The sequence below is a fragment of the Coregonus lavaretus genome (assembly GCF_964263955.1).
Source record: "Coregonus lavaretus genome assembly, chromosome: 15".
NCBI classification, from domain to species: Eukaryota; Metazoa; Chordata; class Actinopteri; order Salmoniformes; family Salmonidae; genus Coregonus; species Coregonus lavaretus.
The window spans coordinates 24,649,641-24,676,768 of NC_140002.1; the positions used below are offsets into that span (position 1 = coordinate 24,649,641).

The following is a 27,128-nucleotide window of genomic DNA, read 5'->3' on the forward strand; positions in this document are numbered from 1 at the left end:
AAATCGTGGTCCTGGGAGGACATGCTCGGGGGCAAAGGGCCATGGGCTAGGATTAAGGCCCTGGTGAGAGAGGAGCAGCGGCGTCAGCAGTGTCATCGTCGGACGGACGAGAGGCAACCCCCAAAAAAATTTTTTGGGGGGCACACGGCATGGGCGGCTGGGCAGCAGGAGGCTGCCACAGGGCGATTTGGAGAGGAGGCCACCGGGTTTGGGGGGCCAGAAGGCAGGTTGGCGGAGCCTGGATGGAGAGCAGAGCCAACTCCCCGTACTCAGGCATGGCAGCATGAGACTGGTCAGGTTCCGGGGTATGCGGAGCTGCGTACTGTGCCACGAGTGGTCCGGCATAGTCCGGTACGTCCTCGCACCAAGCCTACGGTGTGCGTCGCCAGCCCGGTCCGGCCTGTCCCTGCTCCTCGCACCAAGCCTACGGTGTGCGTCGCCAGCCCGGTCCGGCCTGTCCCTGCTCCTCGCACCAAGCCTACGGTGTGCGTCGCCAGCCCGGTCCGGCCTGTCCCTGCTCCACGCACCAAGCCTACGGTGTGCGTCGCCAGCCCGGTCCGGCCTGTCCCTGCTCCACGCACCAAGCCTACGGTGTGCGTCGCCAGCCCGGTCCGGCCTGTCCCTGCTCCTCGCACCAAGCCTACGGTGTGCGTCGCCAGCCCGGTCCGGCCTGTTCCTACTCCACGCACCAAGCCAGGGGTGCGCATCGTCAGCCCGGTCCGGCCCGTTCCTACTCCACGCACCAATCCAGGGGTGCGAGTCGTCAGCCCGGTCCGGCCCGTTCCGGCTCCACGCACCAAGCCAGGGGTGCGCATCGTCAGCCCGGTCCGGCCCGTTCCTACTCCACGCACCAAGCCAGGGGTGCGCATCGTCAGCCCGGTTCGGCCCGTTCCTACTCCACGCACCAAGCCAGGGGTGCGAGTCGTCAGCCCGGTCCGGCCCGTTCCGGCTCCACGCACCAAGCCAGGGGTGCGCATCGTCAGCCCGGTCCGGCCCGTTCCTACTCCACGCACCAAGCCAGGGGTGCGCATCGTCAGCCCGGTTCGGCCCGTTCCTACTCCACGCACCAAGCCAGGGGTGCGAGTCGTCAGCCCGGTCCGGCCCGTTCCGGCTCCACGCACCAAGCCAGGGGTGCGCATCGTCAGCCCGGTTCGGCCCGTTCCTACTCCACGCACCAAGCCAGGGGTGCGAGTCGTCAGCCCGGTCCGGCCCGTTCCGGCTCCACGCACCAAGCCAGGGGTGCGCGTCGTCAGTCCAGCACAACCCGTGCCTGGGTCACCGGTGCCTGGTAAGGTACCGGTCAACTGCTCCACTACGGAGCTGAAGCTAACCGCTCCTGCTACGTCCAGTTCAGCTCCAGCCAGCGGGGCCAGACCGGAACCAGGGGCGCTATGGGGGGTTTATTGGAGGGTGGTGGGCAAGGCCGGAGCCAGAACCGCCGCCGAGGAGGAATGCCCACCCAGCCCTCCCCTGTTTTGCTCTAGTTGAGGCGCGGTCGCAGTCCGCGCCTTTAGGGGGGGGGGGTACTGTAACACCCTGGCTCTGGGACTCTATATGTTGAGCCAGGGTGTGTTCTTTCTATGTGGTGTATTTCTATGTTGGGAGTTCTAGTTTGTTTATTTCTATGTTGGCCTGAGTGACTCCCAATCAGAGGCAACGAGTGTCAGCTGTTGGCTGGTTGTCTCTGATTGGGAGCCATATTTAAACTGTCTGTTTTTCCCTTTGTGTTTGTGGGTTCTTGTTCCGTGTTGGTCTATGTTACCTAGGACGTTACGAGTCGTTTGTTGTTTACGTTTACTGTCCGTGTTTATCGCTAATGATAAATAAACATGTTCGTTCATCACGCTGCGCCTTGGTCCTCATCTCTTAACGACGATCGTGACAAGGAGTTCTAAGGTCAACCTTTTTTTATATCCAACCATCTTCATTATTAGCATATCTCAACATTTCTGTGTCATTATTTGAACAGTCATTCATTTAAAAGAGACCTTCAGTGATGCTTACTGCTGCAGAATTTTGGGTAATAATGGGTCACCCTAGCCTACCTTCAAGTACCTTTGTCCAATGTGCCCTGAGCTGCAATAGACAATCTTCTATAAACATAATGATGTCATATGTTTGATAAATTACAGAGTAAACGTACATTCTAACTGTTATTGCCAACGGTGAGCAGGTTAGTTATAAAGCCAGTGTCAATAATGGACTCATTATCAGATTTTTCTACACAGCCCCCCAGTCCAGTCCAGCCCAGCCTGTCATGTTTGACGAAGATGGGCCAGTGTACAGTATGTAAAGGTAGATTTGGCGTTGCTCTGCTTGTGAAGGATATGATCCGAAAGGGAGCTGAGGAAGATCGGTCTGGCCTGGCCTGCTGTGATAGGAGTAGTGTTCTGTGCTGCTGTGCCTGGCCTGCATCTTAAATCTGAAGTTCTCTGTGAGGTGTTAATGGGTAGAAATCTAGTGGGGTTGCCCAACTTGCCTTGAAGGAACATACTGTAGGTCTATAAATCACACAGGCAGAATGCATTTGACGTGACAGCCAACTTTATTTAGCCTTTTACCGCACCATAAGGCTCCAGGAATATGTGGTTGAATCATTTGATTAGCTGTGTGTTAATGTCAGCATGTCAGCAGAGCTTTAGTGGTACAATGGCCCTGGTCAGTCCGGACCACTGGTTTCACTGTAGCAGGCAGTGGCGGTCAGTGCCGTTTAAGTTGAGGGAGGACGATTATTTTTTTCATGAGCATGGCCTTATTTCTATTACAGCATATTGAATGACTGTTATTCAAATTCCATTCACCCTGTTTAATGTAACAGCGATAGGTTTAGGCTACACATAACATTTTCCCTATACCCATCATGATATATATCATCATACTACAACCTAGCCTATGAATGAAAGTTTACAACGTAGGTGCACATAGGTCGAGAGAAAAATTTGAGGTGACAGACACTGACACATGGACAGACAGTGACACATTCAATACCGCCTTACACACTCTTGCCTGCATCTAGCTGATATATGTAGTCGTTAGTCTAACTGTTGCGAACAAGAGTTTCTATTGGACAAATTCAGGTATGTTTATCCCCGTTTTGTTCCCTTTAAGACATTTTTTCCAACAGAATCGGCGGAATGAATACACCCCTGATCACGCGTAAACACAGTTCACTTTCATAACAGCCACGTTGTATTCCTTCTCGCATCTATGCGCTCTCCTCCTCTCACCTTTTCCCTTTGTCGCTTGTGGACGTCAATGCACAACACATCAGCTGTATGTGACCAGGCGAAAACACCTTTCTAAGCCAAACCATATCATAACTGCTACACACAGCCTACATCACTGTCACCATATTAGCTAAAGTAACGTCATAGTCAACATAGCTAATAGAACTAACGCGTTAGTAAACCTGCTACAAACATGCAGTAACATTACAGTGTACAGTCAGTAAGCAGTTTAGCACTTTAAGTCGGCGGGCCCCGGTGGCAATAAATGACTAAAACCAAAAGCTTACCTTGACTTCGAAGAGTTCCAGAGTTGTGTTGGATAGTCATAGCCAGCTAGCTAACATAGCATCCCTCTGTTTGAGCAAGGTGTTTGAGTAGGCTAAACTAGCTAGCTGCATTTGCAAGCTAAGTAAGTGAAACTGAAAGTGAAAAAAATGAGGTCGTCCTCCGGAAGTTCTCATAATTACTATGTAAGTCTATGGAAGGGGGTGAGAACCATGAGTCTCCTAGGTTTTGTATTGAAGTCAATGTACCCAGAGGAGGACGGAAGCTAGCTGTCCTTCGGCTACACTACAGAGTACTGTTGATTATATTTAGTATAGTTTTATCTATACTTTTTAAATGTTTTACCATTTTTATTTGTCTGAAAAATCACTGTGGAAGATTGTCCTCCCCTTCCTTCTCTGAGGAGCCTCCACTGGTAGCAGGGTTAAACTGTCCATGTCCAACAACACTGTTGACTTCAGTTCTAGATTGTTCCTTTGGGAAGGGATTGGCTCATGTTCTCTTGTTAAGTTATTTCTCCCTCCCCCTCTCTCTCTCTGTTTGACTCTTCAAAGAAAGCAATCAAAGAGGAGCTATGTACCTCAATAAATATATTTGCTTACTCAGAATGGCCTCAGAAGACTCCAGAAGTGATAAAGTGCATTCCGAAAGTATTCAGACCCCTTGATTTTTTCCACATTTTGTTACGTTACAGCCTTATTTTAAAATGGATATTAAAAAATGTTCTCTTATCAATCTACACACAATACCCCATAATGACAAAGCAAAAACAGGTTTAGCAATTTTTGCAAATGAATAATAATACCATTTTTAAAAAACTTCGCCCCAGTCTAAGGTCCAGAGCACTCTGAAGCAGGTTTTCATCAAGGATCTCTCTGTACTTTGCTCCGTTCATCTTTCCCTCGATCCTGACTAGTCTCCCAGTCCCTGCCGCTGAAAAACATTCCCACAGCATGATGCTGCCACCACCATGCTTCACCGTATGGATGGTGCCAGGTTTCCTCCAGACGTGACGCTTGGCATTCAGGCCAAAGAGTTCAATCTTGGTTTCATCAGACCAGAGAATCTTGTTTCTCATGGTCAGAGTCCTGTAGGTGCCTTTTGGCAAACTCCAAGCGGGCTGTCATGTGCCTTTTACTGAAGAGTGGCTTCCGTCTGGCCACTCTACCATAAAGGCCTGATTGGTGGAATGCTGCAGAGATGGTTGTCCTTCTGGAAGGTTCTCCCATTTCCACAGAGAAACTCTGGAGCTCTGTCAGAGTGACCATCGGGTTCTTGGTCACCTCCCTGACCAAGGCCCTTCTCCCCCGATTGCTCAGTTTAGCTTTGCGACCAGCTCTAGGAAGAGTCTTGGTGGTTCCAAACTTCTTCCATTTAAGAATGATGGAGGCCACTGTGTTCTTGGGGACCTTCAATGCTGCAGAAATGTTTTGGTACCCTTCCCCAGATCTGTGCCTCGACACAATCCTGTCTCGAAGCTCTACGGACAATTCCTTTGACGTCATGGCTTAGTTTTTTCTCTGACATGCACTGTCAACTGTGGGACCTTATATAGATAGGTGTGTGCCTTTCCAAATCATGTCCAATCAATTGAATTTACCACAGGTGGACTCCAATCAAGTTGTAGAAACATCTCAAGGATGATCAATGGAAACAGGATGCACCTGATCTCAATTTCGAGTCTCATAGCAAAGGGTTTGAATACTTATGTAAATAAGGTATTTCTGATTTTTATTTTTAAAAACCTGTTTTCGCTTTGTCATTATGGGGTATTGTGTGTAGATTGATGAGGAAAACATTTTATTTAATCCATTTTAGAATAAGGCTGTAACGTAACAAAATGTGGAAAAGGTTAAGGGGTCTGAATACTTTCTGAATGCACTGTAGCTCTTAGAGCCATCAGAAAAGTGGTCACCCTTCCATAAATAAATTTCACCCGAATCATTGTCTTGACAAACAAATCAGTGTCTTTTCAGCTGTCTGTCATGTCAGTGTGTCAATGCTCAGGAATAGACCCAGCAGCAATGTGGATGGATTGTGAATGGCCTTTTCTCTTTCTCTCTCTTTCCATCAATTTACCACTCAAGCTTCTTAACATCAAGTTTGCTTTGATTTTGAAAAGCCTATTCGGTTTTGATTTCAATAAAAAGCTAGGGTTTTAGTTGAGAAGTAAAAGTCCAACAAATTCAATATACTGTAGGTGTAGTAGTTCTGACCCTTTTGTCATACCTTTTACTGTATGCCAAAACTGGATAAGACATTATCTTATTATTGACACAACATCTCTCAGTGTGACCAGGGGGGGTTCGGGATGCTCAATCATGTTTCAAAGGACTGGAGCTGACACTGTAGACTTTGTGAGTATTTTCCCTGCTCTGGCTCCACATTCCTGTGGTGTTAGATGAGGCTCAGTAGCCTGGTCCCAGATCTTTTTGTGCTGTCTTGCCAACTCCTATGGTCATTGTCATGCCAAAAGACCAATCGACCATAGTAGTTGGCAAGACAACACAAACCAATCTGGGACCAGGCTAAGGGCTCAGTCAGTGAATTGTGATTAGTTTTGTCTCTCTGCCTGGCCCCAGCCCGCCACCCATTGTATCTATGAGACAGTCACCATGGTGCCACTGGAGTGACATGCCCCCCCCCCCCCACCCCTCTTGTAACTGTGGGTTCCAGGCGGCTAGTCAGTCTGAAGTTCAGTTTGCTCATGGTGAGTAGTTTTCACACAGCAAAGCAAGGCTTTGAAGTGGGTCAGGCCATTGAGGGGTGACTTCACGCTCTTTTACTCACTCTCTTTCTTTCTCTCCCACTTTCTCTTTCTCTTTCTTTCCATCATCCAGCTTCTTAACATCCAGTTTGTTTTGATTTTGAAAAGCCTATTTGGTTTTGATTTCAATAAAAAGCTAGGGTTTTAGTTGAGAAGCAAAGGTCCAACAAATGCAATATACACTGTAGGTGTAGTAGTTTTGACACTTTTGTCATAACTTTTACTATATGCCAAAACTGCATAAGACATTATCTTATTCTTGACACAACATCTCTCAATGTGACCAAGGTATCTCTTCATTTTATCATACCACAGGTGATGATAAATGTTAGTTTTAGCTGTTTGGGAAAAGGTGTATTCTCATGACCTGAACAAAATGCGTATTCAGTCACTGAAAATCCCTGTGTCTGCAGGTTGAAGTACCTGCAGTGCAGGTAGGGTATTTGATGAGTCAGTTCACCCTGCAGCTCATCTGCTTATCACTAATTCATTGGCAGCAGTTTGTCTGACCCACAGGACTTTTCAGCTGACTTTTGATTTTCCACTGGGATCTGAGCGGACAAAACACTGCATCTAGCCTATCTGATGTGGCGATTTCCCCATGTTGGGATCTGCAACTGAGACACGTTCACAGCACACAGCAACACCCTCATACACCTTATTCTGACATTTGAAACTCTTCCCCCAAACCCCATGCTAAGCAAATCCTCCATACACATCACCTGTGCTGTCGGGGTCTTCTTGATGTAGGCCAGGGATCATCAACTAGATTCAGCCACGTAACCATTTTTTCTTGAGCGGATGGTCAGGGGGCCGGAATATAATTACAAATCATTTGTAGACTGCAAATTGACCGCAAGAAGCCCAAACAGATATAACATTTGACTAAAACGTAATAATTTCACGATCACATATCAATCAATCAATGAAATGTTATTTATAAAGCCTTTTTACATCAGCAGATGTCACAATGTGCTATACAGAAACCCAGCCTAAAACCCCAAACAGCAAGCAATGCTGATGTAGAAGCACGGTGGCTAGGAAAAACTCCCTAGAAAGGCAGGAACCTAGGAAGAAACCTAGAGCGGAACCAGGCTCTGAGGGGTGGCCAGTCCCCTTCTGGCTGTGCCGGGTGGAGATTATAACAGTACATGTCCATTAAGGTCAGATTTTTCTCCAATATGTTCAAACGTTCATAGATGACCAGCAGGGTCAAATAATAATCACAGTGGTTGTAGAGGTTGCAACAGGTCAGTACATCAGGAGCATGCATGAGAGCACCAGCTGTTCCGGATGACTATGTGATCACGCTCTCCGTAGCCAATGTGAGTAAGACTTTTAAGCAGGTCAACATTCACAAGGCCGCAGGGCCAGACGGATTACCAGGACGTGTACTCCGAGCATGTGCTGACCAACTGGCAAGTGTCTTCACTGACATTTTCAACATGTCCCTGACTGAGTCTGTAATACCAACATGTTTCAAGCAGACCACCATAGTCCCCGTGCCCAAGGACACTAAGATATCCTGCCTAAATGACTACTGACCCGTAGCACTGACGTCTGTAGCCATGAAGTGCTTTGAAAGGCTGGTCATGGCTCACATCAACACCATTATCCCAGAAACCCTAGACCCACTCCAATTTGCATACCGCCCCAACAGATCCACAGATGATGCAATCTCTATTGCACTCCACACTGCCCTTTCCCACCTGGATAAGAGGAACACCTACGTGAGAATGCTATTCATTGACTACAGCTCAGCATTCAACACCATAGTGCCCTCAAAGCTCATCACTAAGCTATGGATCCTGGAACTAAACACCTCCCTCTGCAACTGGATCCTGGACTTCCTGACGGGCCGCCCCCTGGTGGTAAAGGTAGGTTACAACACATCTGCCACACTGATCCTCAACACGGGGGCCCCTCAGGGGTGCGTGCTCAGTCCCCTCCTGTACTCCCTGTTCACCCATGACTGCATGGCCAGGCATGACTCCAACACCATCATTAAGTTTGCCGACGACACAACAGTGGTAGGCCTGATCACCGACAACGTGACCAAGACAAAGGAGATGATTGTGGACTACAGGAAAAAAAAGAGGACTGAGCACGCCCCCATTCTCATCGACGGGGCTGTAGTGGAACAGGTTGAGAGCTTCAAGTTCCTTGGTGTCCACATCACCAACGAACTATAATGGTCCAAACACACCAAGACAGTCGTGAAGAGGGCACAACAAAGCCTATTACTGAAAAGATTTAGCATGGGTCCTCAGATCCTCAAAAAATTATACAGCTGCACCATCGAGAGCATCCTGACTGGTTGCATCACCGCCTGGTATGGCAACTGCTCAGCCTCCGACCGCAAGGCACTACAGAGGGTAGTGCGTACGGCCCAGTACATCACTGGGGCCAAGCTTCCTGCCATCCAGGACCTCTATACCAGGCGGTGTCAGAGGAAGGCCCTCAAAATTGTCAAAGACTCCAGCCACCCTAGTCATAGACTGTTCTCTCTGCTACCGCACGGCAAGCGGTACCAAAAGACTTCTCAACAGCTCCTACCCACAAGCCATAAGACTCCTGAACAGCTAATCATGGCTACCCTGACTATTTGCACTGCCATCTTTTTACGCTGCTGCTACTCTGTTAATTATTTATGCATAGTCACTTTAACTCTACCCACATGTACATATTACCTCAACTACCTCAACTAGCCGGTGCCCCCGCACATTGACTCTGCACCGGTACCCCCCTGTACATATAGCCTTCCTACTGTTATTTTATTTTACTTCTGCTCTTTTTTTCTCTCAACACTTTTTTTGTTGTTGTTTTATTTTACTTTTTAATTTAAAAAAATTAATGCATTGTTGGTTAAGGGCTGTAAGTAAGCATTTCACTGTAATGTCTACACCTGTTGTATTCGGAGCATGTGGCCAATAACATTTGATTTGATTTGATTTGAAATGTCACTTGGCTTTTCATAGCCGGGCATTTAGAGGTTGAAATAGCAGATGCAATAGAGAGAGAGAGTTAAAAACAGCAGGTCTGGGACAAGGTAGCAAGTCCGGTGAACAGGTCAGGGTTCCATAGCCGCAGACAGAAGAGTGGGAACTGGAGCAGCAGCACGACCAGGTGGACTGGGGACAGCAAGGAGTCATCAGGCCAGGTAGTCCTGAGGCATGGTCCTAGGCCTATATCTCTCTATTATGCATAGGAATACTTTGAAACAGATTTCCAAAATTAAAATCACTTGGAGCTGATTTGCTGGTGTTTTTACAGTCTTTTATGTCCCTTTTTTTGTTATAAGCTACTATTTTATTTTTAGGCTCAGATTTTTTTTTTTTGGGGGGGGGGGCAAATAAAATAAACCGCGGGCCAAATTTAGCTACCTTTTTCATTAAGCAATATCATTTTTATTTTATCTGCCCACAGATACATAATTCAGGCTCTATAAAGGTATTATTTTGCCTACAACATTTTCCTCATGATCTGCAGAACTATAGTCAAAAGCAGAAACACTTACAGCTCTGTTACACACACACACACACACACACACACGTTGGACGTTGAGCTGACCAGCCATAATTACAGTGATGGCAGGACGTGATGTGGATGCAGTTGACCAGAAGGCTTACCCACTGTCAGTCATACCGGAGGTCACAGGGGTCTGACACTGAAACACCATGATTGGCTCAGACAGCTCACTGACCACTGTGTGTGCCCTCTGATTGGTCCAGACAGATCAATGACCCCTGCCTGCTGTCCTTCTTTTCCCTCACTGTGCCGCAACCTTCCTGTGGTAGTGGCACTAGTCATCTTTTGGGGAGCACATTTTACCGACATTGACATGTCCTGCTAAAGAGCTGGGTCATGTTCATTAGGCACCAAATGGAAGATGTTATGCAACAGAAAATGAAAACAAATGTTTTTTATTCAGCTACCTCCCCGTTTCAGACCGTTTTCTTCATGTTTGGTGTCTTATGAACATGACCCTGTTCTCTGTGTTCACCCTGTGGAGCTCTCTCTCTCTCTTTAGTACCTAGCCTTGCCCTGTGTGTCTGTTGGCCCTCAGTCAGGCACATCCTTTCACGCTGCTGTGGCTTCAGCAGACGGGATTACTATGTCTGCAACTCTGCATGGGCTCTCTCTCTCGCTGAAGTCGCTCATACCTGGGTTCAAATAGTATATGTTTTCTTCCAAATGCTTTAGCTGTGCTTGATTGAGCCTGCCTGGTGCAATGGAACCAATGAAATAGTCCCAAAACCACTCAAGCAAACGCTGAACTTATTTGACACTATTTGAACCCATGTCTGCTCTGAAGTGCTCTCTGTGGGGAAGGTTGAGGGGGAAAGTGGGGAGAAAAACAGTAGAAGCACCTAAGTGACACTGAGGTGTTAGAGAGAGAGAGAGAGAGAGAGAGAGAATTATGCAATGCACAGACCGAACTAGGCTGCATCACAAAAACACTGAGACAAGAGCTAGGTTCATTGAGTTCATATTTTCCAGTGGAGGCGGAAATGAAGACTGCTGAGAAAAAGGAATATAGCTACAGTACAAATCCAGAGGGAATACAGCAGTGATGGGACTGTCATGCACTAGGGCTGGGATTTGCTAGGGACTTCACGATACGATATTATCACCAATGCGATATGTATTGCGATTCTCACGATTCTATATGTCTGCTGCAGAGAGACGAGAGAGCATGAGATAATGAGTTTTGATCATTCAGGGAAATAAAAGTGCTGAAAACATGTTGGCTCCCCTCCAGGGTAGGGGAGGGAATGGCCGGCAGGGATGTAGCTCAGTTGGTAGAGCCTGGCATTTGCAACGCCAGGGTTGAGGGTTCGATTCCCACGGGGGGCTAGTATGAAAAAATTAAAATAATGTATGCACTCACTAACTGTAAGTCGCTCTGGATAAGAGCATCTGCTAAATGACGTAAATGTAAATGTAAGATGGAGAACAAGCTATAGGATGAAAATATCGATATAATATCGTCCCAAAATAATATTAATAATTTATATAATAATACAGTGAGGGAAAAAAGTATTTGATCCCCTGCTGATTTTGTACGTTTGCCCACTGACAAAGAAATTATCAGTCTATAATTTTAATGGTAGGTTTATTTGAACAGTGAGAGACATACATTTACATTTACATTTTAGTCATTTAGCAGACGCTCTTATCCAGAGCGACTTACAGGAGCAATTAGGGTTAAGTGCCTTGCTTAAGGGCACATCGACAGATTTTTCACCTAGTCGGCTCGGGGATTAGAACCAGCGACCTTTCGGTTACTGGCACAACGCTCTTACCCACTAAGCTACCTGCCGACACAGAATAATAATAATAATAACAACAAAAAAATCCAGAAAAACACAATGTTATCAATTGATTTGCATTTTAATGAGGGAAATAAGTATTTGACCCCTCTGAAAAACATGACTTAGTACTTGGTGGCAAAACCCTTGTTGGCAATCACAGAGGTCAGACGTTTCTTGTAGTTGGCCACCAGGTTTGCACACATCTCAGGAGGGATTTTGTCCCACTCCTCTTTGCAGATCTTCTCCAAGTCATTAAGGTTTCAAGGCTGACGTTTGGCAACTTGAACCTTCAGCTCCCTCCACAGATTTTCTATGGAATTAAGGTCTGGAGACTGGCTAGGCCACTCCAGGACCTTAATGTGCTTTTTCTTGAGCCACTCCTTTGTTGCCTTGGCCGTGTGTTTTGGGTCATTGTCATGCTGGAATACCCATCCACAACCAATTTCAATGCCCTTGCTGAGGGAAGGAGGTTCTCACCCAAGATTTGATGGTACATGGCCCCGTCCATCGTCCCTTTGATGCGGTGAAGTTGTCATGTCCCCTTAGCAGAAAAACACCCCCAAAGGATAATGTTTCCACCTCCATGTTTGACGGTGGAGATGGTGTTCTTGGGGTCATAGGCAGCATTCCTCCTCCTCCAAACACGGCGAGTTGAGTTGATGCCAAAGAGCTCGATTTTGGTCTTATCTGACCACAACACTTTCACCCAGTTCTCCTCTGAATCATTCAGATGTTCATTGGCAAACTTCAGATGGGCCTGTATATGTGCTTTCTTGAGCAGGGGGACCTTGCGGGTGCTGCAGGATTTCAGTCCTTCACGGCGTAGTGTGTTACCAATTGTTTTCTTGGTGACTATGGTCCCAGCTGCCTTGAGATCATTGACAAGATCCTCCCGTGTAGTTCTGGGCTGATTCCTCACCGTTCTCATGATCATTGCAACTCCACGAGGTGAGAATTTGCATGGAGCCCCAGGCCGAGGGAGACAGTTATTTTGTGTTTCTTCCATTTGCGAATAATCGCACCAACTGTTGTCACCTTCTCACCAAGCTGCTTGGCGATGGTCTTGTAGCCCATTCCAGCCTTGTGTAGGTCTACAATCTTGTCCCTGACATCCTTGGAGAGCTCTTTGGTCTTGGCCATGGTGGAGAGTTTGGAATCTGATTGATTGATTGCTTCTGTGGACAGGTGTCTTTTATACAGGTAACAAACTGAGATTAGGAGCACTCCCTTTAAGAGTGTGCTCCTAATCTCAGCTCGTTACCTGTATAAAATACACCTGGGAGCCAGAAACCTTTCTGATTGAGAGGGGGTCAAATACTTATTTCCCTCATTAAAATGCAAATCAATTTATAACATTTTTGACATGCGTTTTTCTGGATTTTTTTGTTGTAATTCTGTCTCTCACTGTTCAAATAAACCTGCCATTAAAATTATAGACTGATCATGTCTTTGTCAGTGGGCAAACATACAAAATCAGGAGGGGAGCAAATACTTTTTTCCCTCACTGTATATATGTATATATTTTTTCCCCCATCACTAGTGTGCACTGTAATCTGACGACACCTGAAGTGTGGTAGTGGCTATACCATGCAGAGGATGTTTATGATGGAGTAGCCTTTGGTTGCATCCCAAATGGTACTCTATTCCATGGTCAAAAGTAGTGCACTGTATGGGGAATATGGTGCCATTTGGGATGTTGATTTTGTTTTAGTAGTACTGAGCGATTACCCCCCACAAAAAAAGAAACGGTTATGACGGTTATTTTATTTTCATGACAGTGTTCATCCATAACAGTTGGTTACACGGTAATTGTGCAAGCCCTAATTGAGTTTGCCTGTTGCAATGGAACCAATAGAAAATTCTTTGAAAGTATAAACCCCGCCCACCTGGTCCCTGAGGCAGGCTAAAGCAAATGCTCAACGTTTTTGAAAGATTTCAACTAGTATTTGAACCCAGATCTGCTGTTCCTCAGGCCAGTGCCAGCCTTTTTCTGGATCAAAATGGGGCTTAGGTGGTGGGCGTGGTGGGGCGTGGCCATGGGCGTGACCACTGGCGCGGTCGCTGACCGAACTGTTTAGAAGCCCTCTTGTTGGCCGCAGTGACACAATGTATCTGTTTTAAAACAAGTTTCCTGCAATTCTACACATGCTATCTGAGTGACTCAAACATTATAACAAAATCAATGGGGGCCCCATGCCAGGACAAAAATACTCTTGAATGCATCATTTTTAGAATTTTAGATTCTCCCTGACTGTGTAGCGTTTAATTTGGTGATTGTTAGTTCTCAAAAATGTTCTTATAAAAAATATATATAGGTCCATTATCTTTTCTAGATACTTTATATCTGGTATTACTGATTTTAAGTTTACAGTTTTCTTTTTACTGTTTGGACATAGGTGGCCCGAAAAAAAAACACTTAAAAAAAAGAATAGCATACAATAGGTTTTACTATGACTTCGGCAGTGCATGGCAGGACGAACCAAGTCTCGGACCCTGGGAAGGAACACTTTAAAGGCCCACCTCTTGGCATCCAAGAGACCATTTAGCAGTTTTCAAGCTAATTTCCTGCAGTTCTGCACATTTTGTCATGAGGCAGAGAGATTTTTGTTGTTGCAGCTTTTAAGCAAATATCTTGCAATTCTAAAGCTTAAAGCTGGAGTCCTTAATTGAAACAATAACAAAGAGTACACCCTGCCTCTGTTTTGGTATAAAGCTGAGGGATGGGCCTGGAGAAAATTGAACCGCTCTCCAATTCATAGACAGAGCTATGAATGCAAAGACTGCCCATCCATGATATCAAAAGTAAAGTTTTACCAATGTTTTGAGGCTATACAGATTCTACCTTTAATTACAGTGCATTTATGTAATAAAAAAATAAATACATTGCGAATTACAAGAACATAATACAAGAAGTATTAAGTTGAAAAATTGGTGAAGCACTGTGGATACCAATGTTGCCCAGGGTTTACAACATAAATTGTAGATTCATAATATTACATTGTATTACACCCTCTAAACTTATTCCATTGATCCCTTTGCCAACATTATTTTTAAACTGCTGATATACACTATCAGTCAAAAGTTTGGACACACCTACTCATTCAAGTTTTTTTTTTACATTGTAGAATAATAGTGAACACATCAAAACTATGAAATAACACATATGGAATCAAGTAGTAACCAAAAAAGTGTTAAACAAATCAAAATATATTTGAGATTTGAGATTCTTCAAATAGCCACCCTTTGCCTTGACGACAGCTTTGCACACTCTTGGCATCCTCTCAACCAGCTTCATGAGGTAGTCACCTGGAATGCATTTCAATTAACAGGTGTGCCTTCTTAAAAGTGAATTTGTGGAATTTCTTTCCTTCTTAAAGCGTTTGAGCCAATCAGTTGTGTTGTGACAAGGTAGGGGGGGTATACAGAATATATTATTATGGCAAGAACAGCTCAAATAAGCAAAGAGAAATGACAGTCCAACAATTGTTTACAGACAGATTATTTCACTTATAATTCACTGTATCACAATTGCAGTGGGTCAGAAGTTTGCATACACTAAGTTGACTGTGCCTTTAAACAACTTGGAAAATTCCAGAAAGGGATGTCATGGCTTTAGAATTACTTGAAGACATGAAGGTCAGTCAATACGGAAACTTTGAACGTTTCTTCAAGTGCTGTCGCAAAAACCATCAAGCACTATGATGAAGCTGGCTCTCATGAGGACCGCCACAGGAATGGAAGACCCAGAGTTACCTCTGCTGCAGAGGATAAGTTCATTAAAGTTACCAGCCTCAGAAATTGAAGCCCAAATAAATGCTTCACAGAGTTCAAGTCACAGACACATCTCAACATCAACTGTTCAGAGGGGACTGTGTGAATCAGGCCTTCATGGTCGAATTGCTGCAAAGAAACCACTACTAATGACTGTAAGTCGCTTTGGATAAAAGCGTCTGCTAAATGGCATATTATTATTATTATTATTATTAAAGGACAACAATAATAAGAAGAGACCTGCTTGGGCCAAGGAACACGAGCAGTAGACCGGTGGAAATTAGTCCTTTGGTCTGGAGTCCAAATTTGAGATTTTTGGTTCCAACCGCTGTGTCTTTGTGAGACGCGGTGTGGGTGAACGGATGATCTCCGCATGTGTAGTTCCCACCGTAAAGCATGGAGGAGGAGGTGTTATGGTGTGGGGGTGCTTTTCTGGTGACACTGTCTGTGATTTATTTAGAATTCAAGGCACACTTAACCAGCATGGCTACCACAGCATTCTGCAGCGATATGCCATCCCATCTGGTTTGGGCTTAGTGGGACTATCATTTGTTTTTCCACAGGACAATGACCCAACACAACTCAAGGCTGTGTAAGGGCTATTTTACCAAGAAGGAGAGTGATGGAGTGCTGCATCAGATGACCTGGCCTCCACAATCCCCTGACCTCAACCCAATTGAGATGGTTTGGGAGTAGTCGGACGGCAGAGTGAAGGAAAAGCAGCCAACAAGTGCTAAGCATATGTGGGAACTCCTTCAAGACTGCTGGAAAAGCATTCCAGGTGAAGCTGGTTGAGAGAATGCCAAGAGTGTGCAAAGCTGTCATCAAGGCAAAGGGTAGCTATTTGAAGAATCTCAAATATAAAATATATTTTGATTTGTTTAACACTTTTTTGGTTACTACTTGAATGAGTAGGTGTTCTAAAACTTTTGACTGGTAGTGTATATATGCACGACTCCCAACACCATCATTAAGTTTGCTGACGACATACAGTGGTAGGCCTGATCACTGACAACGATGAGACAGCCTATAGGGAGGAGGTCAGAGACCTGGCAGTGTGGTGCCAGGACAACAACCTCTCCCTCAATGTGAGCAAGACAAAGGAGCTGATCGTGGACTACAGGAAAAGGTATTAACATCGACGGGGCTGTAGTGGAGCGGGTCGAGCGTTTCAAGTTCCTTGGTGTCCACATCACCAACGAACTATCATGGTCCAAACACACCAAGACAGTCGTGAAGAGGGCACGACAACACCTTTTTCCCCTCAGGAGACTGAAAAGATTTGAAATGGGTCCCCAGATCCTCAAAAAGTTATACAGCTGCACCATCAAGAGCATCCTGACTGGTTGCATCACCGCCTGGTATGGCAACTGCTCGGCATCTGACCGTACGGCGCTACAGAGGGTAGTGCGTACGGCCCAGTACATCACTGGGGCCAAGCTTCCTGCCATCCAGGACCTACAGTTGAAGTCGGAAGTTTACATACACTTAGGTTGGAGTCATTAAAACTCGTTTTTCTACCACTCCACAAATTTCTTGCTAACAAACTATAGTTTTGGCAAGTCGGTTAGGACATCTACTTTGTGCATGACACAAGTAATCTTTCCAACAATTGTTTACAGACAGATTATTTCACTTATAATTCACTGTATCACAATTGCAGTGGGTCAGAAGTTTACATACACTAAGTTGACTGTGCCTTTAAACAGCTTGGAAAATTCCAGAAAGGGATGTCATGGCTTTAGAAGCTTCTGATAGGCTAATTGACATAATTGGAGTCAATTGGAGGTGTACCTGTGGATGTATTTCAAGGCCTACCTTCAAACTCAGTGCCTCTTTGCTTGACATCATGGAAAAATCAAAAGAAATCAGCCAAGACCTCAGAAATTTTTTTGTAGACCTCCACAAATCTGGTTCATCCTTGGGAGCAATTTCCAAATGCCTGAAGGTACCACGTTCATCTGTACAAACAATAGTACGCAAGTATAAACACCATGGGACCACGCAGCCATCATACCGCTCAGGAAGGAGACGCGTTCTGTCTCCTAGAGATAACGTACTTTGGTGCGAAAAGTGAAAATCAATCCCAGAACAACAGCAAAGGACCTTGTGAAGATGCTGGAGGAAACAGTTACAAAAGTATCTATATCCACAGTAAAACATGTCCTATATCGACATAACCTGAAAGGCCGCTTAGCAAGGAAGAAGCCACTGCTCCAAAACCGCCATAAAAAAGCCAGACTACGGTTTGCAACTGCACATGGGGACAAAGATCGTACTTTTTGGAGAAATGTCCTCTGGTCTGATGAAACAAAAATAGAACTGTTTGGCCATAATGACCATCGTTATGTTTGGAGGAAAAAGGGGGTACCTTGCAAGCCGAAGAACACCATCCCAACCGTGAAGCACAGGGGTGGCAGCATCATGCTGTAGGGGTGCTTTGCTGCAGGAGGGACTGGGGCACTTCACAAAATAGATGGCATCATGAGGAAGGAAAATTATGTGGATATATTGAAGCAACATCTCAAGACATCAGTCAGGAAGTTAAAGCTTGGTCGCAAATGGTCTTCCAAATGGACAATGACCCCAAGCATACTTCCAAAGTTTTGGCAAAATGGCTTAAGGACAACAAAGTCAAGGAATTGGAGTGGCCATCACAAAGCCCTGACCTCAATCCTATAGAACATTTGTGGGCAGAACTGAAAAAGTGGGTGCGAGCAAGGAGGCCTACAAACCTGACTCAGTTACACTAGCTCTGTCAGGAGGAATGGGCCAAAATTCACCCAACTTATTGTGGGAAGCTTGTGGAAGGCTACCCGAAACCTTTGACCCAAGTTAAACAATTTAAAGGCAATGCTACCAAATACTAATTGAGTGTATGTAAACTTCTGACCCACTGGGAATGTGATGAAATAAATAAAAGCTGAAATAAATAATTCTCTCTACTAATATACTGACATTTCACATTCATAAAATAAAGTGGTGACCCGAACTGACCTAAAACAGGGAATTTTAACTAGGATTAAATGTCAGGAATTGTGAAAAACTGAATTTAAATGTATTTGGCTAAGGTGTATGTAAACTTCAGATTTCAACTGTATATACTAGGCGGTGTCAGAGGAAGGCCCAAAAACTTGTCAAAGACTCCAATCACCCAAGTCATAGACTGTTCTGTCTGCTACCGCAAAGCAAGTGGTACCGGAGCGCCAAGTCTAGGACCAAAAGGCTCCTTAACAGCTTCTACCCCCAAGCCATAAGACTGCTGAACAGTTAATGAAATGGCCATCCGGACTATTTACATTGACCCCCCCCCCCCCCTTTGTTTTTACACTGCTGCTACTCGCTGTTTATTATCTGTGCATAGTCACTTTACCCCTACCTACATGTACAAATTACCTCGATTAACCTTTACCCACGCACATTGACTCGGTACCGGTACCCGCTGTATATAGCCTCGTTATTGTTATTTTATTGTGTTACTTTTTATTTTATTTTTTACTTTAGTTTATTTAGTAAATATTTTCTTAACTCTATTTCTTGAACTGCATTGTTGGTTAAGGGCTTGTAAGTAAGCATTTCACGGTAAGGTCTACACCTGTTGTATTCAGCGCATGTGACAAATACGTTTTGATTGTATATGATTTGACTGATGTAGCCTAAGCTTATTGACTGCAGTGAACATACAACATACCAGCCAGACTGGCTCAGTTGAGTTGCTTCCCAGGCCCACCCTTATTTATAGTAAACCTCTGCTCCTATCTGTAGCTTCCTGTGCTCTGTGTCAGTCAGTCAGCAGTTAAGATGAAATCGCGGCATACTGGCTAGCCTGACCTAGTGAGCGAGTTACACAACACCTGGCAGTGGGCCGTTATGCCTCTGTCATTAGCCTACTCCACCCCCACCATGTTATCAGTGTGTCACAGCCATTCACATCACTGGGCTCTTACTTTCCAATCAAGAGACTACTTTTTATACTTATTATTTACCATACTTTGTTTAATTTACCTTACCACTGTATGTAGGCCTAACCTTGTATAGGTAGCCTAATTTTAAGGGTATTCATTTGTTGCAAAGCTTCTATAGCAATGCTTTGACATTGACAGTGTAATAGGTGTGTTTAGTGGGCTTAATCTGATTGAGCATATAGTGACTAACTATCTTGATTATCCTCAGGGAGAGGGGTAATAAAAAGCCTTTTCCCTCTCCAACCTTTGGACCTTTCTGCGGCTCCTCTTTCATTCTGTTCAATGGAGGTGATCATGCAGCACCCACCCTCTCAGTGGCGTCTCCACCTCCTCCTCCTCCTCCTCCTCCTCCTCCTCCTCCTCCACCTCCTCCTACTCCGCCATAATCCTTTTATACCCCGTCATCTTTGACCCCTACACCTCCCCAACTCATGAAGGACCTGCTTGTAGTCAATGTCTACTGCTCTAAAGGCAATGATCTCAGGAAAGCAACGTTTTTGGTCAGTTTGTCAGGTCTCAGGTGACAGGATGAAAAAGATAGCCTATTTTTTATTTTGGAAGATGGACACCCCTTACTCACTGTTAAGGAGTTTTTCTGTTAGAAGGTCTGAACCAAGAATTAGACCATTTCTTACATTAATATGTCACTTTGATTTGTCCTGCTATCCACTTGGTCATTTTGTACATATATATTAGATTTTTTGTAACTACTACATGAGCCCATCTCATTGATATTAAATTATTAGAGGTACACAAGTTGTTTTTTAAATAGGTCACTGTAATTATATCTATGGCCACCGCACATCCTGTGTATAATGGTCATATGGGCAGCTATTCCAACAGTTTCCAACGTAATCTCTTGTTTGTTTGTTTTTTGTTGCCTAGGTTTTAACTTGGACCCATTTGTATGTATATAATCCTTTATGTGATTAATTATGATTGACTTTGCACAAAAGTTAATTGAATTGTTTCCACACCCACCATGTGTCATGTGCGTAATGGTCATGTGAGGTGAAATGTGTATATTTTGGGATGTGAGCACTCAGTCTGTTTGACCTGACAAAGATCAGTTTCAGATCGAAGCGTAGTCAATAAAGCGGTGACTTGGGACCATAAACAGTGTGCGGGCCTTACTGTTCTTTATAAGGTCTAGGCTGATCATGCATTGTTATGTGATTGTCATAGCTGCAGATTTGTCTTGGTAGGGTAGCTGGCTGCTATGGTGAGGAACTGCATTTAATAACTGTAATTAGAGACTTAAAGCTCTGACTCGATATCGCAAGACAACTACTGTGGTCTCCAGTTTCCTTTCTCTCCTCTTTGTCCCCCCTTTCCCTCCTCCTCTCTCTCTCTCTCATTTTCTCTCATCCACACGCATAGGCCTACATTCATTAAAACATTTTTTATTTTTTATTTTTATGTTCTGTGTAATCTTGTGATTTGCTCATTTTGTAGTACGCTTTCAATCCACCCCATTCTTTACCCTCACCCACCCAACCACCCTCTCCTTCTCTCTCTGTTTTTCTCACTCACTTTTTGTGAGGGCGGCACAGCAGTTTTGATAATGAGGACAAAAATGCAATGTGACAGGCCCAGTTGCATTTTGTGTTACAGGTGCTTAAAAGAGACAGGAAGAGAAAGAGAAGGGAAGGAGGGGGGGTGAACTAAACTGTCTGAACTAAACTGTCCGTCTTGGCGATGATGCCCACTTTCCGATCAAAAGGAGAATAGACACATTAGCCTATAATACAATCCTTCTGTTGTCTCACTCAGTGCCATGTAGAGTGAGTTAACCTGAGACAAATCTAATTTCAGAGCACTTCCTGGCTGATCATGGCTGCACTGTAGCTTACTAGCTTAATCGATTACTACTGTCTCCCATCCCATCTGAAAGCACTGTAGCCGATATTAAAAATATTATTTATTTCATTTCGAATAGAAATACATCTAAATCATATTAGAAGTGTGAACAATTGTGGATAAGCAGGGCTAAACGTGTAGCCAGTCTTGTATAATATGAATGGGTGAATGATTGGAGCTATCTGATGCTGGATGGGTGTGTGGGACTAGGACACTGCCTGAGACAGTCAGTCAATGATGTCTCTCTGCATTCCTGACCGTACATAACGAACAGACCCTGCAGGGCTAGACTACGCACCATGAATGTGCCTGCCTGCACGCCTCTGCCTCTGTGTGTGTGTGTGCCTCTGCTTCAGGTTGTGTGTGTGTTTGTGTAGGCTGTGTGTGCGTGTTTGCATGCTTTAAGAAACTGAAAAATATAAGCGCAACATGCAACAATTTAAAAGATTTTACTGAGTTACAGTTCATATAAGGAAATTGAGATGAACTATTTTGGGTACTTCAGATTATCACAGGTGTGGCAACGTCTGGGTGAAGTGGTGAAACGGAATCAGGCGCAGGACACAGAACTGAGAAAATGAATGGATTTACTAAACAAAAGTAAACCATAACAAACCCTCCACGCAGGAAAGAGCAGAACAACAGCTCACCAAACGACGTAAAACAACGGACAACCACGCACAAACTCAGGAAGGAAAACAGAGGTAATTATAGGGACACAAATAAGCATAATGGGTAACAGGTGTGATAAATAAAGACAAGACTAGTGTAGCACAGAAACATCGATCGGTGGCAGCTAGTACTCCAGTGACGACGAACGCCGAAGCCTGCCCGAGCAAGGAGGAGGGGCAGCCTCGGCTGTATTCGTGACAAGGTGTCTGTAATCATCTCTTGCCCTCTGTACGGACTTATAACATATATAAAATAATTAAATAAGATGATTTACATTTTTTTTTGTACTTCCACACAGAGGGCCAGAGATGATTACAGACACCTGTGATAATCTGAAGTGCCCAAAAGAGCCACTAGATGTCTTTTGATAGATGACGTAAAATCCTTGAAAGATACCAAAATTCTGGTAGTTTACTGGTAAACTTCAAACGTTTCCAGGAATACACCCTACCTTTGCAACCCTATCCCTGATCCCGTCCCGTCTACCCCTGCTCTTCTCACTCACATCACCCCCTCTCTTCTCCTGGCCAAAGCTGCACTTCAGTTCACTGCTCCGTTTGGCGATCATTCCTCATCCTCTTCCTCACACACACTACCCTCACCCGCCTCCCTCTCCCTCCCTGAGAGTCACTGTCTGTTCCAGCCTACACAGACAGACACACACACACACACACTCAGGCATGGGGGGGCAGGGCAGGGTAAAGAGGGGAGCCCCTGTTTGGATGCTGAGGCTGTGATTACCAATTTAAATCCTCTTGCTTGTATTTGTGCTATTGAATTGGAATTCTGTTCACCCTCATATGACCCTATTTATTAACTCTGTTGAGATATGTGTTTGTAAAACTAGAGAGAAATGATGATTCAATGTTCTATTCAAAGCTTACAAAAAGCTTTTAAATCCTGGGTTCTGTGTTCGGGTAATGCCTTCTCTGTAGATAATCCCAGTTAAATCACTCCTTCCCAGTCTCTGGAGGCTCTCTAGGCTACAGTGGCTTGTGAAAGTATTCACCCCCCTTGGCATTTTTCCTATTTTGTTGCCTTACAACCTGGAATTAAAATGGCTTTTTTGGGGGGTTTGTATCATTTCATTTACACAACATGCCTACCACTTTGAAGATGCTAAATATTTTTTTATTGTGAAACAAACAAGAAATAAGACAACAACAAAAAAGAACTTGAGCGTGCATAACTATTCACCCCCCCCAAAGTCAATACTGTGTAGAGCCACCTTTTGCAGCAATTACAGCTGCAAGTCTCTTGGGGTATATCTCTATAAACTTGGCACATCTAGCCACTGGGATTTTTGCCCATTCTTCAAGGCAAAACTGTTCCAGCTCCTTCAAGTTGGATGGGTTCTGCTGGTGTACAGCAATCTTTAAGTCATACCACAGATTCTCAATTGGATTGAGGTCTGGGCTTTGACTAGGCCATTCCAAGACATTTAAATCAAATCAAATCAAATCAAATTTTATTGGTCACATGCGCCGAATACAACAGGTGCAGATATTACAGTGAAATGCTTACTTACAGCCCTTAACCAACAGTGCATTTATTTTAAACAAAAAAGTAAGAATAAAACAACAACAAAAAAAGTGTTGAGAAAAAAAGAGCAGAAGTAAAATAAAGTGACAGTAGGGAGGCTATATATACAGTAAAATAAAGTGACAGTAGGGAGGCTATATATACAGGGGGGTACCGTTGCAGAGTCAATGTGCGGGGGCACCGGCTAGTTGAGGTAGTTGAGGTAATATGTACATGTGGGTAGAGTTAAAGTGACTATGCATAAATACTTAACAGAGTAGCAGCAGCGTAAAAAGGATGGGGTGGGGGGGCAGTGCAAATAGTCCGGGTAGCCATGATTAGCTGTTCAGGAGTCTTATGGCTTGGGGGTAGAAGCTGTTGAGAAGTCTTTTGGACCTAGACTTGGCACTCCGGTACCGCTTGCCGTGCGGTAGCAGAGAGAACAGTCTATGACTAGGGTGGCTGGAGTCTTTGACAATTTTGAGGGCCTTCCTCTGACACCGCCTGGTATAGAGGTCCTGGATGGCAGGGAGCTTTGCCCCAGTGATGTACTGGGCCGTACGCACTACCCTCTGTAGTGCCTTGCGGTCAGAGGCCAAGCAGTTGCCATACCAGGCGGTGATGCAACCAGTCAGGATGCTCTCGATGGTGCAGCTGTAGAATTTTTTGAGGATCTGAGGACCCATGCCAAATCTTTTTAGTCTCCTGAGGGGGAATAGGCTTTGTCGTGCCCTCTTCACGACTGTCTTGGTGTGTTTGGACCATGATAGTTCGTTGGTGATGTGGACACCAAGGAACTTGAAGCTCTCAACCTGTTCCACTACAGCCCCGTCGATGAGAATGGGGGCGTGCTCAGTCCTCTTTTTTTTCCTGTAGTCCACAATCATCTCCTTTGTCTTGGTCACGTTGAGGGAGAGGTTGTTGTCCTGGCACCACACGGCCAGATCTCTAAACCACTCAAGTGTCGCTTTAGGAGTATGCTTAGGGTCATTGTCCTGCTGGAAGGTGAACCTCCGTCCCAGTCTCAAATCTCTGGAAGACTGAAACAGGTTTCCCTCAAGAATTTCCCTGTATTTAGCGCCATCCATCATTCCTTCAATTCTGACCCGTTTCCCAGTCCCTGCCGATGAAAAACATCCCCACAGCATGATGCTGCCACCACCATGCTTCACTGTGGGGATGGTGTTCTCGGGGTGATGAGAGGTGTTGGGTTTGCGCCAGACATAGCGTTTTCCTTGATGGCCAAAAAGCTCAATTTTTGTCTCATCTGACCAGTGTACCTTCTTCCATATGTTTGGGGAGTCTCCCACATGTGTTTTCGCGAACACCAAATGTGTTTGCATATTTTCTTCTTTAAGCAATGGCTTTTCTTCTGGCCACTCTTCCGTAAAGCCCAGCTCTGTGGAGTGTACGGCTTAAAGTGGTCCTATGGACAGATACTCCATTCTCCGCTGTGGAGCTTTGCAGCTCCTTCAGGGTTATCTTTGGTCTCTTTGTTACCTCTCTGATTAATGCCCTCCTTGCCTGGTCCATGAGTTTTGGTGGGCGGCCCTCTCTTGGCAGGTTTGTTGTGGTGCCATGTTCTTTCCATTTTTTAATAATGGATTTAATGGTGCACCGTGGGATGTTCAAAGTTTCTGATATTTTTTTATAACCCAACACTGATCTGTACTTCTCCACAACTTTGTCCCTGACCTGTTTGGAGAGCTCCTTGGTCTTCATGGTGCCGCTTGCTTGGTGGTGCCCCTTGCTTAGTGGTGTTGCAGACTCTGGGGCCTTTCAGAACAGGTTTATATATACTGAGATCATGTGACAGATCATGTGACACTTAGATTGCACACAGGTGGACTTTATTTAACTAATTATGTGACTTCTGAAGGTAATTGGTTGCACCATATCTTATTTAGGGGCTTCATAGCAAAGGGGGTGAATACATATGCACACACCACTTTTCTGTTACTTATTTTTTTGAATTTTTTGAAACAAGTAATTATTTTAATTCCACTTCACCAATTTGGAGTATTTTGTGTATGTCCATTACATGAAATGCAAATAAAAATCCATTTAAATTACAGGTTGTAATGCAACAAAATAGGAAAAACGCCAAGGGGGATGAATACTTTTGCAAGGCACTGTATATAGAATATTAGGTAGCCCTTTCCACTCACAGCCCCTGTCATCCCGTATACGGGTTGAAAATGGCAGATTTTGTCATTCATAAGTGCATAAATTGGAATGCAGTGGCTGTATAGTAAAACAGCGCTGGATGGGTTTTGACTGACAGGCGTTATAAACATGAGCACCGCGCGCGACAAGAAGTTGCCCCATCCCTCACGCTAATTGGGCTACTTTTGCACATATGTTATTGTCTGAGTGAAGGAAGTGCTGTAAATCGAGAGGAGTGGATGTGTTCTAAAAGATGTGAGGTTGAGGATTATAATAAATACCGCTTTGATGTCATACAAGCAAACCACACACCCAAGAGTCCAAATGTGCACTTCACATTTCCATATTTGAAAACTCATGTAATTTACAATATCACCATTTATGATCGCTATATTTGATCCACAGTTACAAGGATGACATGCGTTATATCCTGGGTTTTCCTGAAGAGAATGAGCCAATGTTTGTCATATTGTGAAGAAAATGTTGCAGCGGAACACACACTTGAATGCACTCCATTCTATGTGCATCAAAATTACAATCTGTTTGAAGTGACTTTTGAAAGCCTAACACTGAAAGATTGTATTTTATAACTTAGTTAGCAATGTTGGGAATAGAATAAGCTTTCAAATTATGCTCACCTGACCCAGATCGTGATTTATAATGGAATGTTTTTGGATTGCGTAAACAACAACAGTAATTGTGTGATGGTGGAGACGCAGGACTGTGCTTGCTTCAGTTCCTCAATGGCAAAGCTAGGAGAGCTCAAAAAAGCACCTTATAGTTGAAGGCTCTTTTCTTGAGTCATAAAGTGTATTGAAATTACTGAAGAACTGTGCACAGTTTGGAGAGCTGTGTGGCCACTTGGAGACACCAGTTAGACCTCTCACACAAACCCTTGTAATCGGTTTCTTATCTTGCACCTACACCAAAATGTCAATGAATATTCTTATTATGTTACTGAATGTATCCAGAGTATTTTGCTGAGAAAAGTACAGTAAAAGTCAAATGCACATAAAATCAACAGTGTAATGTTTGGATTCAGTCTTGTGTCAGGTGAACTGTTGTGTCCTCACCTTTGGTCTAATAATTTCCCCATAATCTCCAAACTGTTCTCTATCAACTGCTACCATGGTCATGTATATGCTTTATATAGTTCTTCTGTTAGAAACATTTAAATTTGGCCCTATCCATATAGGCCAAATTCCACGAGTGTAAGGGGCTAATGTATGGTGTATGTGTGTGTGTGTGCATGCGTGTCCCCATGTCGCGCCATCCCTGCCCTGTCCTCATGAAACTGAGTGCTCTCGTCCCAAAATTTCACAGCACTTTGGCTTGAAAAGAGAGAGGGAGAGGCTCAGAGTGCCATGCAGTCCTTGGCATAATCTCTGCCTGCCAGTGCTGCTGCTGTGACCAACCCCCCACTTCTCCCTCCACACACACACTCCACCCCAATCCCTCCCCTCTCTGTCTGTACTGAGAGCAGTCCAGACAGGGACATCATGTGATGGGTGCAGTTGTGCCCGGTAAAGGGATCTGTGTCCAGTCGCATTAGACAGACAGATCCACCGTCCTGGAGGCC

The 27,128-nt window shown here is 44.6% G+C and overlaps 1 protein-coding gene across 1 annotated transcript in view; it reads left to right on the plus strand.

Annotated features, from left to right (window-relative positions):
* Positions 1-27,128, plus strand: part of LOC311142027 (dehydrogenase/reductase SDR family member 11-like) — a gene marked incomplete at its 5' end in the record, with an annotated part of 40,917 nt that overhangs the window by 5,341 nt on the left and 8,448 nt on the right. The window lies entirely within an intron of this gene.